We start from the raw sequence: 16,286 nt of genomic DNA, 5'->3' as shown, positions 1-16,286 counted from the left end.
ATTATATATTAATATATTATGAATGATTCAGAATTAAATTGATTTTTTTGTTTTGTATTTGAAAATTATGTCAAATACAGTACTATAGATAGTATTTGGGTGGTATTTTAAATACTTAATTTTATAAGTATTTGAGTAATTACTTAAATACTTTTTAAAAGTATTTTTTACAACACTGGTGGTACCCAATGAAATAATTCAAAAATCAGTATGAAAGTCAGTATTTGCATAGGTATAGGTATAGCCATCATATATGTATACTCATATAATGAGGTCCATACTTACGTTTAAAACGTTTTGTAACCATATTTTTTAAATCTTCAATGATGCTAACTATATATGTCTATATACATGCAGATATTATTTTCAAGTCTATACCTACATTTATCGTGTACATTTTTATAATGCATATAGTTTTGAGTGTAAGAAATACTGCAGTTGTCGCATATTATATCTACGGCCAACTAAGCATTTTGATTTTTCGAAAATAGATTTTTGTTTGAGGTAGGTACTTACTTATGTGGCTTTATATGCTGAGCGTGAAATTCGATACCGAGTAGGTACCTACCTACGCCTACGAATGAAAGGGAATTTATAAACATTTTTCCAAGGACAATTGTTTATAACTGTTAGGTATGGGTTGTTTGATTTGTTGGCATCGTCCAATAATTGAAGTCCGTATGTTGAATTAAGTTTTAATAACAATTAAATTTAAACATATTTATTTGTTTACCTAACAAAAACCATTTTAAATTTAAATTGCTGCTTTTCGACACCACCACGCTGTTTTCTTGCTAAGTATAATTATAGTGAGTTTTACCGTTTAAGGTTTAACTTTACTATGGGTTGTATAGGACTTGTATAACTTCAATTTGAACTCTAATGTTTATACCTATCTTCTATTTGGCACCTATCTAGTAGATACTGCTACACAATATACACATCAACGATCAACTTCGTTATTTAAATTATAATAATAATATACAATATATAATAATATTGTCTCATGTTGTCGTGTTCTTCATATTTGTCATTTGTCAAAAATTCTTTCACTTTATAAATATACATCTAAAAACCTATCTATAAAAACCTGTGATTTTAATGTAGGTATAACCATATTCTATAAATGTCCATACTTTAAATTAGAGTTATATAGCTATAATTTATGAGTAACGGATATCAATTATCAATAGTTTTATTTTTCTTAAACTTTAAATTCCCAATTGCCACCCTTAACCCAGTTAACACTTTCCCTTAAATTATGTAGTTGGAAATTGAAATTAATTGCTCTCTGAATGACTGCATTTGGCTATAACTGTATAATATATAGTGACTAGTAAACAACCTAGAAAGTAGGTTATATAATTTTACCTATTATACAAGTTTCAAGCCATTTATATTTACAGCTAAGTAATCTTCTATTATGTTTCCTTAGTTATTAAAAATATGAGATAATACAATATCATTATAACATCCAATTTACTACCTACCTACTACTTTTCAAATCTTATATCAATCGATATCATACAATTTTAATATTTAGTCGGTAGGTATATAGTTTCAATCTTTGTACAAAAGCGTGTTTAGGAATATTAAATAGGAGGGAGATAATTGATAAGATAGTTTTCCAATAGCAAAGGCACTGCAAGATTTTCAAGGAAGAAATTGGAGTATATTACGATACGTGATACGTGTCGATTGAATTTTGAATGTTTAAGATATGTACCTAACTGTTCTCAGTGTCTCAGTCGATAGTTCGATATGTATCGAATTTTTCTTCTTGAAAATCTTGTTAGTTTCAATTGTTGAACACCGTGTTTAATACATCTTTTCTGCCAAAAACTACATTTTCGTTTCCGCCAAAATGAAAAAAGTTTTAGTTTACACCAAATCAAATCATCATTTGAGAACCACTAGTCATAATTCATGATTTTGTAAAAATCTACTGGTGATCTAATATCCTAATAGAATGACGGATAATCCATTTGAATACCTACGAAATAACAATAAAAATTATAGATGACTAGAAGACTATCCTACTATAGACATATACGCATTAGACGAAATTAAATCAGTAGGTAGATATAAACAATTTATAAATAAAAATTGTAGAGGGTTCATAAGGATCTCTCCGTAGTTGTCGTTGTAGGATAATTTTAAATGGTACTCGCGAGCCAAAGTATAATTTTAGAAGAAACTGATTAGGTGGAAACGAAAATCAAACCGCATTTTTCATTTTTACGGAAACGAATGATTTTCACAAAGTCACAACGTAGGACTTTTTCAACGAAACAGTTTAACAATGGCTGTCGGCTGAGAAGATACTTAGTCCTTATATAGATACTATTGCCTATAGTCTATAATAGGTAATTTATAATATACTTTGTATGCTGTGTACGCAATATAATATAATATAATAGGTAGGTACTCTAAGGGCCTGAGATAGAGAGATCTGTAGACTAGATGATGGATCATTTTATCATAACCCATATTTAATAAGTAGAATATTATTATAATACAATTTTGTAATATATTTTATTATTAAAAGTTTATTTATGGTAGGTACCTACATAATATCTGTATGTTGGATCAGTTAATATAGCTATTTCGACAGCTGCAATACAACGATATATGCAAGGCTAGCACTTACGCTCTATTAGTGTAACGATAATAATACTATTATACGATGGTCATACGAACTATTAATTCAGTTCAATTAAAAAAATAATATTTAGGTATTGGATACCTACCAGTATACTTGACCTCCCATCCACACCAACATTAAAAATAATTTATTTATAATTTTACTAGACTATGATAGGCCTGTCGAACTTGGTTAGTCATTATCTTGGTATTATATAAGTCCCATATAACTATATAAGTATATCAATATTTAAAAAAGTAAATTGTTTCTTAAAATTTGCATCCATTCTAAACCAGATCCATTTAACATAAAACATTCACTATTTAATATTTTAAAAATACTAACCATTTCAAAATTAGTTTTTTTGCATAATTTTAAATGGTTGAAAAAATAATCCTGCAATAATTATTTTTTAAACTTTTTTTTTATCGTTTTATATTTATATTTTTCTTGAAGTAGATAGGCATACCTATTTTTATATACCGTTAAAATGGGCTATCTACTTGCAGGGAATTTCAGCTGGTGCTGTGCATGTACTGTTTTAGCCAATTTAAATAAAAAGGTTTGAACTTTACTCATTTAATAATTGAACTGACGTACAATTTGTTAAGAAACATATCAACTAAAAATTGTTCTATATACTTTACGAGTAATGTAAGATATTAAAATTGTATATTTATTAAATACATCAAAAGTTATCGATATTTATTGGTTTTAGACGTAGCACGTAACTTGGGACACTATATTTTTAATATTACTTTATTCAATATAATATTGTCCCTTATCATAAGATAATAGATAAAGATAATTTTTTAGTCAGAATTTTATTATTTACTTACTTCTTACTTATTTTATATTGGTAATTCATATTACATGAAATTATAGATATTTAAAATTACAATTTGGAAAATTGCGTTTTTACTCGTATCTTAACTTAATAACTGATATACTTAATAATAACACATTCCTATATAAAATGTTGTAAAGAAAACATTCGCCTTTATAAGTTTTATACCAAGGTAGCCAAAAAAAGACTCAATACGAGTATTTCTGCAAATATAAATAGCTAACCCTAATACACGCCCTCTCAATAATAACTATTGGGGCAGCCACAAAAGCAAATAAATAAAATCAGGAATTAAGTAGGCATAGGTACAAGTTTAAATTAAAACACATATTGAATTAATAAAGTATACAGTAGTAGGTATACCAGCATACAACTTTCGATATAAATATTTTTCCCATACGACGACTACTGAACTGCCTTAAGTGGGTAATCCACTTTTACTTTTACACTTCTACGAGTAGTTTATGATTTATTCGTATTTTAAGTTAAAACTAATAAATTACTTTTCCAAGTTATTATATATTAAAATACGCCAGAATAATATTCTACATAAAAATATGAAATTAAAAATACATGTGTCATTCAAATGAGTGAAACATTAACAACGGGCAACAAATATAAAAAAAATGTTTTTTACATAACACGCTGTAATGAAACAACTTAAAATCATATAAAATAAATATTTTAAAAAGTGTTAATGTTTTATGGAATAATGATGAGTATCTAACGTTAAATTAATCGAATCAAATCTACTGAAGTGCTGTAGGTATGTATAACAAAACCAAGATTTTAAATATTTATTAGAAATAATAAAAAATAAATAAAAATATTTCCTCAAACCTTCAAGAACATTTATCGGAGTCACTCGGTCAAAACAGTTCTTCACTTTCAGCTACCATTAAGTTCATCACAGAGGCAGAACTACAAAATAAAATATGAAAATTGTAAATAATATAGTTGTCAATAATGTAATCTCAACCAAATGAAATAAAAATTTTGTAACCCAATGGCCTATGTCACCGAGGGTATATTTCGTTAAATAAAAAAAATAATAATAATAATAACATTTCTGTTAGGAAGGCTGACAAAGGAGAAGTTTAAACCAGGTTGATCACAATATCCGTAAATATATAAATAGCTGATTTTGTAAAAGGATATCAATGCTAAAATGTTTGTAGAAGCATGTTTTTTTTTTTCAGAAATTAATCACCATGATGGGATGGTTAATTAATAATTGGTAAAAAAAATAATACAATTTCATACCTATACGGTATATAATATATATGTTTATATATACCTATATAATATATTCATCTACGTATTTAATAGATATCAGCTACCTACAAAGCTACATAATATGATTGGTTTTAAACGAGACCATTAATCTATTTTTTCCATATTATGCAAATGCAATGCGCATTTCCTCTAAATCCGTCGTCGACAATTTTTCTGTCAGTAAAATGTGTCATATTTTTATTCCACTCCGAATAATTCCGACTATAATATACCCTTTGGCATACACGCTGACACTATCGCCAACTGTTTCTATACTCCGTTAAAACTTAACCTATATACACATATGGACACATACCTACTGTATTATATAAATATCAAACATATAATAAATAATTATAATTAATGTAAACTAGAATACTGTGTGATCACTATAGACACACATATCATGTCAAAATGAGATATATTAATTATTCATTGACAATGCCGTTAAACTAATAGTACCTATTACTTACAAAAAGTGGAAATTCTAAACTATTTGTGTCGAAAATTTGTGAAATCATAAGAATTTAGAAATTTACTGCAAATTTTAAAGGCACATCGGGCGGTTTATAATTTTAATCGCATTGCCTATATAATTATACTATATCATAGTTACAACATTATACGTAATTGAATTAATTATGCTGTAGACTTAATATCGAAATAACTAGTCAAAAGATTCAGCTACATACAGTTGAAGAACTATACCAGTAATCAGTATAGATGTAACTTCATTAAGGACGTGCTTAAAACTTTAAACTTTGTGTTTGGGAACATTTAGATGAAAATAATACTAATTGGCACAGGAATATCAACTTGTTTATAAAACATTTACAAAACACAATATAATAGTATATTTTAATTATACATTAAATCATATTGATCTATAGCAATAAATTTACATTTGATGATACCATCCGATTCATTATATTTTACATTATTATTGATGAATCAAAGACAATTGGTCAAAAATATTTCATTAAAAATAGTTCATCAAAAGTAATTTGTAGATTACACTTTTTGTCAAAGGACTAAATACCTATACTAAAAAATATTTTATTTACTTAATTTCGTAAGTGTTTTTTTATTTATTAAATATGTACACTAAAATTAAATTAGTCATAAAAAATTAAAAATTTTATAAATTTAAACCGTCGTCAATAGTTTTCGTAATATACAAGAATACATTTCAAGTTAATATACGTAGTATAGGTAGTATTTTATTTCTTTCTGAAATCGTATACCTACATACAGGGTGTCCCACAGAGATCTGAAATTCTGACAAATGAAATAACTTTTGTTCTAATCAATATTTAAAAAAAAATTCTTTTAAATATAATTCATAGACACTTGATGCGCTACATTTTTAGAATACATTTTTTATTTTTTATTTTTTAATACTGAAAATAAAAAACTTAAAAATTGATAAATAATTGTTTTCGAAATATTAAATATAGCCAATTTGTAAATCTGATTTTTAGAAAAATGTATATGGTAAAAACACTTATTTAAGTCAAATGGCTGATTTTTTACAATTTTTTTAAATATCAATATTTTCGTTAAGTAAATTACGATCTAGTTTATGTTAGAAACCTTGTATTTCAAATAATAATACAATTTTTTTAAAATATTTTATAAGAACATTTTTAAATAAATGCATGTTAAAATCTAATTATTTTTTTTTATTTTACTTATTTTAATAATATGTGATGTATAAACAATAAATTACTATAATTTACCTAACGAAAGTATTGATATTTAAAAAAATTTTAAAAATCAGCCTTTTAACTTAAATAAATGTTTTTACCATATAAATTTTTTTGAAAATCAAATTTACAAATTGGCTATAATGAATATTTCGAAAAAAAAATTTATCAATTTTTAAGTTTTTTTATTTTGAGTATTAAAAAATAAAAAATAAAAAATGTATTCTAAAAATGTAGCGCAAGTGTCTATGTATTATATTTAAAAGAAATTTAAAAAAAATATTGATTAGAACAAAAGTTATTTCATTTGTCAGAATGTCAGATCTCTTTGGGACATCCTGTATAATTGAATGTCGTTATAGGTACGTATTAAAAAAAAAATACAATTTTTTTTTTATTTATATCATATAATAATTTTATACAAATATTACAAACAACAGGTGAACACTAAAAGTGAAATTTAAAAATAAAACTAAAATAATTATTGTTTGACCAACTGCAGTATTTTTGATAAATTATGGATTTACCAATAAACCATTATTCGAATAGTCTCTATTGCCCCATATCATAGGTAAGTACCTACAATATATCAATAAAAATACACTAGTCGGTAGGTACTAAAAACTTTTACAATAATAAATAATATGCTTTAAGGTTATGGGTAAATTGTACATATTTTATACTGACACAGCTACAAAACATACAAACGATAGTAGACTTATCCATAAAGAGAGCAACTCCATGACAGTGTAGTTAAAAATTATACTGTCGACGGATAGCTCTCTTGATAGTTCAAGTCTTTTTTGTTCGATGATCGGATGGACTGCAAATAAGGCTGTTGCAGCTAGCTGGTAATACTCTGCAAGATACTGGTTTGTCATAGATAGACGTTTCTAAATAGATCCCACTGTAAGAATAATATCTGCAGTTAAAAGAACAATATATTATTTTACTTCACACAACGATGAGTGTCAGATGTCATTACGTCAAGCATTAACTATTAAGTAGTAATATATACCTATCTATAAAAACAAGGGTGGCCACAACGATGCTCACGATCCACATACAGCTTTTGACACCAAGCTTAGAGTAAAAATAATAAATTTAATATAATATAAAAAGCACATTTCAAAAGTAAAATCTCGTTTCTTGATGTGTATACTTGAATAAAAATGTTCTGTGTAGCATAAAATATAAACATCCCTTCATTTGTTAGTAAATAAAAAATGTGTTTTAATTTTATAAACATCTCTTAACAATAATGCTTCAAATTAGTTTTTTTAAATTTTGCCTTCCAAAACTTAGATTTGTAGCCACCCTTGATACACAATAACCTCTATAATATATGTAGATAATTTACTACTACACTATTACACTAGTAACTATAGTAACCAATGTAAACTCATATAACATGTTATAATAGTAGTTAAGGTTGATTTCGTAAAATAAAACTTTAAATGTGAATAAGACACAAATTAGTTGAGAAAATGACGGTGAGACCAGTAAAACTTTCCTAGAGGGGAATTTAAATTAGGTCTGTGCTCTTGTAAAATCATTCAAGTACGTGTTCACAGTCCCAGGCTTGATTTTTACAAGCCACTCATCTTTAAATAGGTAATTAATGTTAATTATATACGCTTTATATTTAAGCATATTACATGCACACACATTATTATATATATGTTTACATAATTATCAAACGATTATATGCGTGTACACATAATATGATATTATATAGCTACAATAATCATGCGTAGAAACTATTATTATTAAATCGGTAAAAATTGTACATTAGATATAGATAAACAACGAATTCCAAAAGTAAAAAAAAAAAATTGTTAACGAGTTTATGACTGAAAATTATCATACGACATAAGTACCTTCTTACATAATACAATATCGAATATTCATAAGATTTTTCGTCACAGTTTCTAATACAAAGAGTGTTATAAATCCATTATGTTTTATTGTTTTGAGACATTGAATCAAGACGTGATTTAAATATCCGGTACCTATTTTTATTTTTATCTTTTTTAAGGCTTTAAATGCAATGTTTTTTAGCCTTTACCTATATTTTAAAATGAACAAGTGTCATATTTATATAATTATAGATAATATGACACATGGTTATTAATAATATCTAATAGTAGGTAGTAGATACCGACCTATATTTTAAAAAGTGTTATCACCTACTGACCACAATTCACCACATTATATATCAACGTATATCCTTTTTGAATAAGCAATTTAGTCTGTTCATCGTTTATCTGCAGGGACGTGTTTTGGGCAGTTCTTGACTTGGAAAAGAAATTAACTTACTTTTTTTGTAAGAGTAATTATTAGGGACTTGGGTGGGCATATCATTACGACATTACATTGGTATGACTGGTATGAGGTCAATCCACTCGAATCAAATAAGTAGAATCATAGTAACACCTACAAAATCGGTTTTGCTGAACGCAATGCACTATGTTCTACGTTGATAAGACAAAGGCAACACACAATGTGGGTGTCGTTATATTATTACACATTTTGGTTATACATATTTTAAACCCGTAGGTATGCCGTTTTTTCTGTTTGGAAATTCTTTTTAATCTAGATACCTACATATTACAAAATAATAGGTAATAAATAAGAATATTAATTTAACTTAAGAACACTATACTATCGTTAATTTTTTGTAAAATATGTATAGTCAATCAATTAGAAAAATATCTACACGGTATTTACGGAAAAAATATTTTTCAATTTATGTGTATCTAGCTTTTTCAACTACATACCCAAAACGCAAAATATAAACAAATTAGCTTTAGAATAACCCCTGTAAATTAACACTGCAGCAGCTAGATTGTTACTGTTCTTAGTTATGTGTTATTAGCGCGTGTGTATGTGTGTGTGTGTGTGTGTAGTGAATATAACGTAGTAAATATAAGTAGCTTTGTGATGACTGATAAATGTGTTCTTTTCTTTCAACTTGACCACTAATTCAAGTATTGAATATTGATATCAGTCCGTCCTCACTGTAAATAGGTATTGTATTTTCGCCTTTGAACTGTAGGTCTACAAAATAATAAAATTATTTTGATTTATTTAAGTGTAAAATAACTAACAAAGTATGATAAAGTTAAAAGTAATTATTTATATATGTTAATATGTTATATCAAACGCAATAAGGCTATCAGTAAATAACAATAGTAGGTATAATAATATGATTAGTTGACTAATCTGTAATCAAATGGTTGTCCAAATCCAAATATTTTAACTCGATTCCTAGGTGCATTATGTATTGGGACAAAATAAAAATAAACGTAGGTATACGTATTTAACGAATAATCTTAACCGTATAGTCTTTACAGTTATAAAAATGATTACATATTTTAAAAACCTTAATACATTTCATTAACTCATAATTAATTATTTTAATATATCGCATATATATATATATTATGCGAACCTTCTGTAGGTAAGTATATTGTATAGTCAACGTTCTAAAAATAGTTAAAATATCATCAAGCTTCTGTGTAACTTAATCATTATCAAATAATTTTCTTAGATATCACGTTACCAGTATGTTTATAAGCTATAACTGAATGACTAGTTAGTAAATTACGTGCTGGAATGCGGATACCCTATTGGCTATTGTATATTATAAGCAATTTGTTTTATACAATTAAATTGTAAATTTATAACAAAAAGCTGATATGTTATACGTGATAAACTGATAAATAAATAATAATAATAATTTTTTTTTCTGAATAGGGGATTAAATTTAGTTATTAGTTTTAATATTGTACAAAGATGTATGTTTTTTTTTTAATTTTACATTTTTGTGAGTGTATTCTCTATTTAAGGCAGTTTAAATGCTTTGATATACAACAAAGAGAATATTGGAGAGAGTTTTGTTTGGAAAATTACTTTTAGTAAATATTTTTGCTTTTTATAGATCAAAAATAACATATTTAACTATTAATAACAAAATCAAAATTAGTAACAAATGGAGTTGTTTAATGTTTAGCACAAAATCAGTTTTCAATTTTGTTAAAATATACCAAAATTGTTTGAATTCAAAAATGAAGTGACTTTTGAAAGCTACATTTTGAAAAATTTAGTATGCGGTAACATGAGTTGTTCTCATACAAATCTAAAAATGCTAATATTTGTAGTAAATTCAAAATTACGATATTTTTTAAAATTTACTTTTTGGTACATAATTTTAATATAATATAATATAATTTTTTTTATTAATTATACTATACTACACAATGAAATATGCAATATATTTAGATTGAGTTCAAGTGATTGTCTATTTGTACCACGAATAATAATATAATAGTAGGTACTATTATTATTTATACTTTACCTACCATTATAATAATTAATAATATAAAATATATTATATTTTTGGTAAACATTAATTTAACTTAACGTATTACTAATAGTAAAATCAATTGCTAATAGCAGTATGAATAAAGTTAATAAATATATTTCATAGTATAAGCCTCCACTCAGAATTATTGTTAGTACACAATAGAAATATAGAATAATTGAATTCAAATTTTAAAACATCCCATTACAGTGACTTACTTTTTATTATTTACTATTTTTTATAATAGAGATTAAGAGCATTTGGCTATAATTAATTTTGACCAAATCCATAATATTTATTCGTATATTCCCGATTGTACGTGATCATATATTATCATAAATTATAACATAATATTATTATGAAAATAAACTATAATAGCATAATAATGGAGATTTAATATTTTTTTAACTACACATTAAAGAATGATGTATTTTTTTTTAAATTTAATATTTAATAAAAAATAAATTATATCAAAATTATGTCTTTTCCCTTATTGTATTAAGAATAGTAATATTTATAATGTATTTTGGTTTATTTCTAGATGAATTAAATAAATATAGGTAAACAATGATCTATGATCACAATATTTAAAGTTGACTTTTTAAATTGAATTTCCATACTAGCCATACTTTTCTTAAATTTAATAAAATAAAAGTCATTAAACTATCTTCCAAGTTCCATACTCATATAATATAATATAAAGATACAATAAGCTATTGTTAAACATTTAGTAAAAAATCGTTGTGGATGTAATGTGGTTTTTTTTTAAATATTAAAAACAATCTTTTGAGAACAACTGTGGAGTTTCGTTTTCTAATTAAAAAATGTACCTATATCCTTATAAAAGATAACATTCGAAATTTCTTTTGAAGTGTTTGAAATTCAAATGATACGAAAAGTTAACTGTATCTGATACCAGTAATATAACATATATATATATATATATATATATATATATATTATATATACTACGTTAAGATTTATTATTATTTTTAATATGATCTTTCTTAACATATAGTATTGTTATGTCCAGCCTACTATAGATAAATTTATACTTTTTAATCATGATTTCCATATTATTCGTTTGATTTTTTGTTTGAATAATTCTAAATATTGTTGTAATATCATTCAATACAAAATGGTTACAAAAATATTTTTAATTAAAATAAAGTAAACACCTACATTCGGGATCAAACATTTGAAAATATTATAGAATAATATGTTTTATTTGTGGTCATATTGCATAAAATTAATTTAATAATAAAACGATTGATAAGTATGGTTTCGTTATTTTGATTAAAAAAAAGATATTTTTAAAATTTTAAATACAGTTTTGAAAAAACTTTTAACTTTTTTTCTGATATTTTACCATAAACAAATACAAATACATACCAACTTGAATCCAATAGAACTGATAATTCAAAAACTCGCAATAGTGTTCAACATTTAAAAAAATAAAATATAAATTATGGTAAAAACACTTTTTTCGTTCTAAAATAACAATGCTCTTAATTTAAGACCAAACTATTTAGCCATTTCAAATGAAATTTAATTTGTCTAAATGCACAAATTATATTCTACATTAGTGCACTACAGCGTGTACCTAACCTCTGCGTGTACCGAATAACTTATCGCAACAAAAAACTGTCAGGACCACAAATGAAAATGAAATGAACGGTTTTCATATTTTACTGGGGCAGTTATAACAGCTAGCAGTAAAAAAAAAAAATCATTCCACGCCCATTTTTCTTTTTTTCGGCCTGTAAGGTTTAGTGCCATACATGACTGTGATCCACCTACCTTCAACAGTATTGAAACACAATACATGTATAAATATTCAACTATATGTGTATACGTTTACTTTAATTAATAGCATATAAATATTGCTACTATATAGTAAGCACTTCTTTTTAGATATTCCAAAATCCAACTATGCGTACTTTATTCTAGAATCTTGTATACGTTCTGAGAGTTTTTTTAATAGTGTACCAGTGTAATGTGCAATTACACATTGTTCAATAAACTACTATAGGTAATCATATTTTTGTTTAAGAGTCCTAATCTACCTCAAAACCTTTTAGCGGTCTTAAATAGTTTTAAAATCTCTAGCTGGAAAACATGCTTTTAAGTCTTAGTTATTAATAAATGGTAAACCTATATGGTCACGACTTACGACGGTTATAAAATTAAGAAACTAAGTTTTGCAGATTTTAAACATACTATGTGTCTTGTTATAACCACTTATAAATTTATAATACGAATATAATTGTCTAACAAAAAGTACTCTAAAATATCCATCTTTGGTATTTTGGTACACATTGAGTGAATAATTAAACAAAAATAAAACTTTTATAACTAAGAGCATAAATATGTATATATATATATATATATATATATATATTGTAAGGTTTTCTAAAAAAATTTTACATACCAGAGTAGTTTCAGTATTAATATATATCTTTCAGAGTTTATTCCGAATACTTATAAAGTTATAAATAATTTTTAAAGTATTTTAGTCCTATATCAATATCATAAATATTAGACTGATATATAGTACCTACATAATTAAAAATTATTATTATTTTACAATGTAACTTCTAAAATTGTTTGATATTTCAGAATAATAAATCATGTTATTATTATACGAAAGAATATTAATCATTAATAATTATATAACGAAAAAATGATTTTATTGTATATTTGCCAACCATATAACAGTTAAGTAATTTACACTACTAGTGCATTTAATCATGATTTATATAACTTTACTATACCTATGACTAAATGATAACTGATAAATATTCAAAAATGTTATTTTCAATTTAATGAAACAGTTTATAGTCACGATAAAAATAAAAAATTCGAATTAGCAGCATATATGTAAAATAATAAATGTTTATTTGAGTGTTCGATTATATATAACTTACTGTATCTTTCATACACTCATACAAGATTAGTTCACAAAATAGGCAAAATAATTATACAGGTACATCGTTTTAAAATACCACATTATCAAATTTCGGTATACCTAAAAGCCAAGACATGCACCTGGAAATACCTTAAGTTGTGGAACTTAAATATTTCCACGAGTAGGTTTATAATAATAAAATTGTTGACAACATATTTATTGTATATAACTATAAAACTACATAAGTATTATAAGCGTATATTTACATTTCTTATTCCATCGGTCACATAAACAATTACTTAACATTTAATGAACCTATACCTAATGAGTTCTTGAACATGATTTAGTGGCTAATGATTTGTACATTAAAGGTATATTTTAGTGAACCATTAAAACAATCAATTTTGCATACTTACTCCTCGCAGGTATACCTATTTTAGGTATGGATTAATAAACAAAGTGATTAAGTGATCTAAGTACATAATATATCTACACTCATTATTTAGATTTTAACTCTTTATTATAATTAAAATTTAATTTTTGAAGTCATTGCATATCAACTTTATTGAATGAACTTATATTTAAAAAAATTTTGTATTAAACTTTTCTTGGTATTGGTACCTACCGAAAAATATTTTTTCGTTCTATGAAATTAAAAATATATATTGTCTTGCATTTAAAAAAATTAAAAAGAAAATATAATAGTTTATCAATAAATTACAGGCGCAACTAGACCTCTAAAACGTGGGGTGCTATACTATTAAAAACATTAAATTGATGTTATTTCATTAAAATTATAATAGTTAGATCTAAAATATCAAGGGGTGCTAAAGACCCTTTTGCGCCAATGTCAACAATGTTGTTTTGCCATGTAATAAAAATATTTTTTAAATATTCAAACTTTTTAAAATAATTATAGTATAGACAAGGTAGTAAATATGATTGAGTATAGGTACATGAATCATTCTGTATATACTATATATATAGGTATTATATAATTACGCATTGTAATAAGATTGTATGCGTAATTTTAATATTAAATGCATACGACAGTACTGTGGTGTCAGAAAATAATAATAATTAAATAATAAAAAATAAAGTTTAATTGGTTTGGTTAACTAACAGAACAAATAATATTGAACAATCTGACATTTCTTATTTATTTTAATGAATCTAAATAGGTACGTATAAATATTTAATTAAATTGACTTATACGTAGCCCATTTACAAACTATGTGCGGCCGCACTAAAATTAAACTGTAAGTCTGTAAGTATAAAGTACAAAAAAATTTAAAATTATATATTTTTGTAGTAGTATCACAGGCAGCGATATTGTTTGTCAGAAACAGAAAATTCTGCCCATCAACGTCAAAATAACATAAAATCAAATAGGTGATAATAAATAAATGCAATTATACAATAATAATTTAACTTTAACTATGGACTATGACTGTGCTATAATAAATTTAATGATTACTTATTAGATAGTATAAAAAGTGTTGGGGAAATTATATAATTTTTTTTTTTAAATTGATTATTAACATTATTTCAATTAATCCATTGTAATGGATGTGTTAAATTTTAACTCAATGATAAATCGATAAATCATTGCATACGAAAAATGATTGTGAGCGTAGACGGTCTGTCAGCCCATATTATAAGATATTTTTTGATCTTATTGCTATTAATGTAATTTATTTTACTATTAGTTATATTATAATAGGTTAAATTAATTGTTGTCAAAATACTGCGTTTGCATATGTCTTATTGTGTGTATAAATTGTAATTATATAGATACTTCAAACGCTCATAGAATACTAATGTGGATTTCAGGTAAATTTTTTTAGAACTGAAAAACACTTACCTATGAAGAATTCAGTAAAACATTTTCAAATTTTAGATAAAGATAGAATAATTTGTATGATTTACAAACTTAAAATTACGGAAACTTATGTTTGACTACAGAACAAACAATAAATTATCGTAACTTTTACGATTTTCGTCAAAATTCTGTTTAAATGCTTATAAACAAAATGTTTTGACGATGTTTTGGCATATAACTTATGACGTACTTGTGTCCAGTTTTAACTTTTTGACCCAATGAAAGTAGTATGTATTTGTATCTTCACAGCCAGCTTTTACGCGGTAAAAAAAATTGTTCAAGTGGAAATGTTCGTTTCCGAGAACATCGATTTACCGCGTAACACAATACGGCGATTACACAAAATTATTGTCGTTTATTTGCCACTTGCACAAAAATATTTACCGTATCAACTATTTTTTTATTAGATTTTCGATTTTTTTTTAATTTATCAATCAAATATCGGTAATTTTTATAAAAATAATATTTCAAGTAAAGAACACAAATTATTTAATAAACTTTTTTTATAAAAATTTAAAAAAAAACCGAAAATCTAATTAAAAAATAGTTGATACGGTAAATATTTTTGTGCAAGTGGCAAATAAACGACAATAATTTTGTGTAATCACCGTATTGTGTTACGCGGTAAATCGGTGTTCTCGGAGGCGAACATTTCCCC

Source organism: Diuraphis noxia, unplaced genomic scaffold (genome assembly GCF_037042655.1).
Source record: "Diuraphis noxia isolate RWA-SAM2 unplaced genomic scaffold, SU_Dnox_SAM2 contig0001, whole genome shotgun sequence".
In the NCBI taxonomy this organism is placed as follows: domain Eukaryota; kingdom Metazoa; phylum Arthropoda; class Insecta; order Hemiptera; family Aphididae; genus Diuraphis; species Diuraphis noxia.
The sequence above is the reverse complement of the archived record's forward strand: the minus strand, read 5'-3'. Positions refer to the sequence as shown.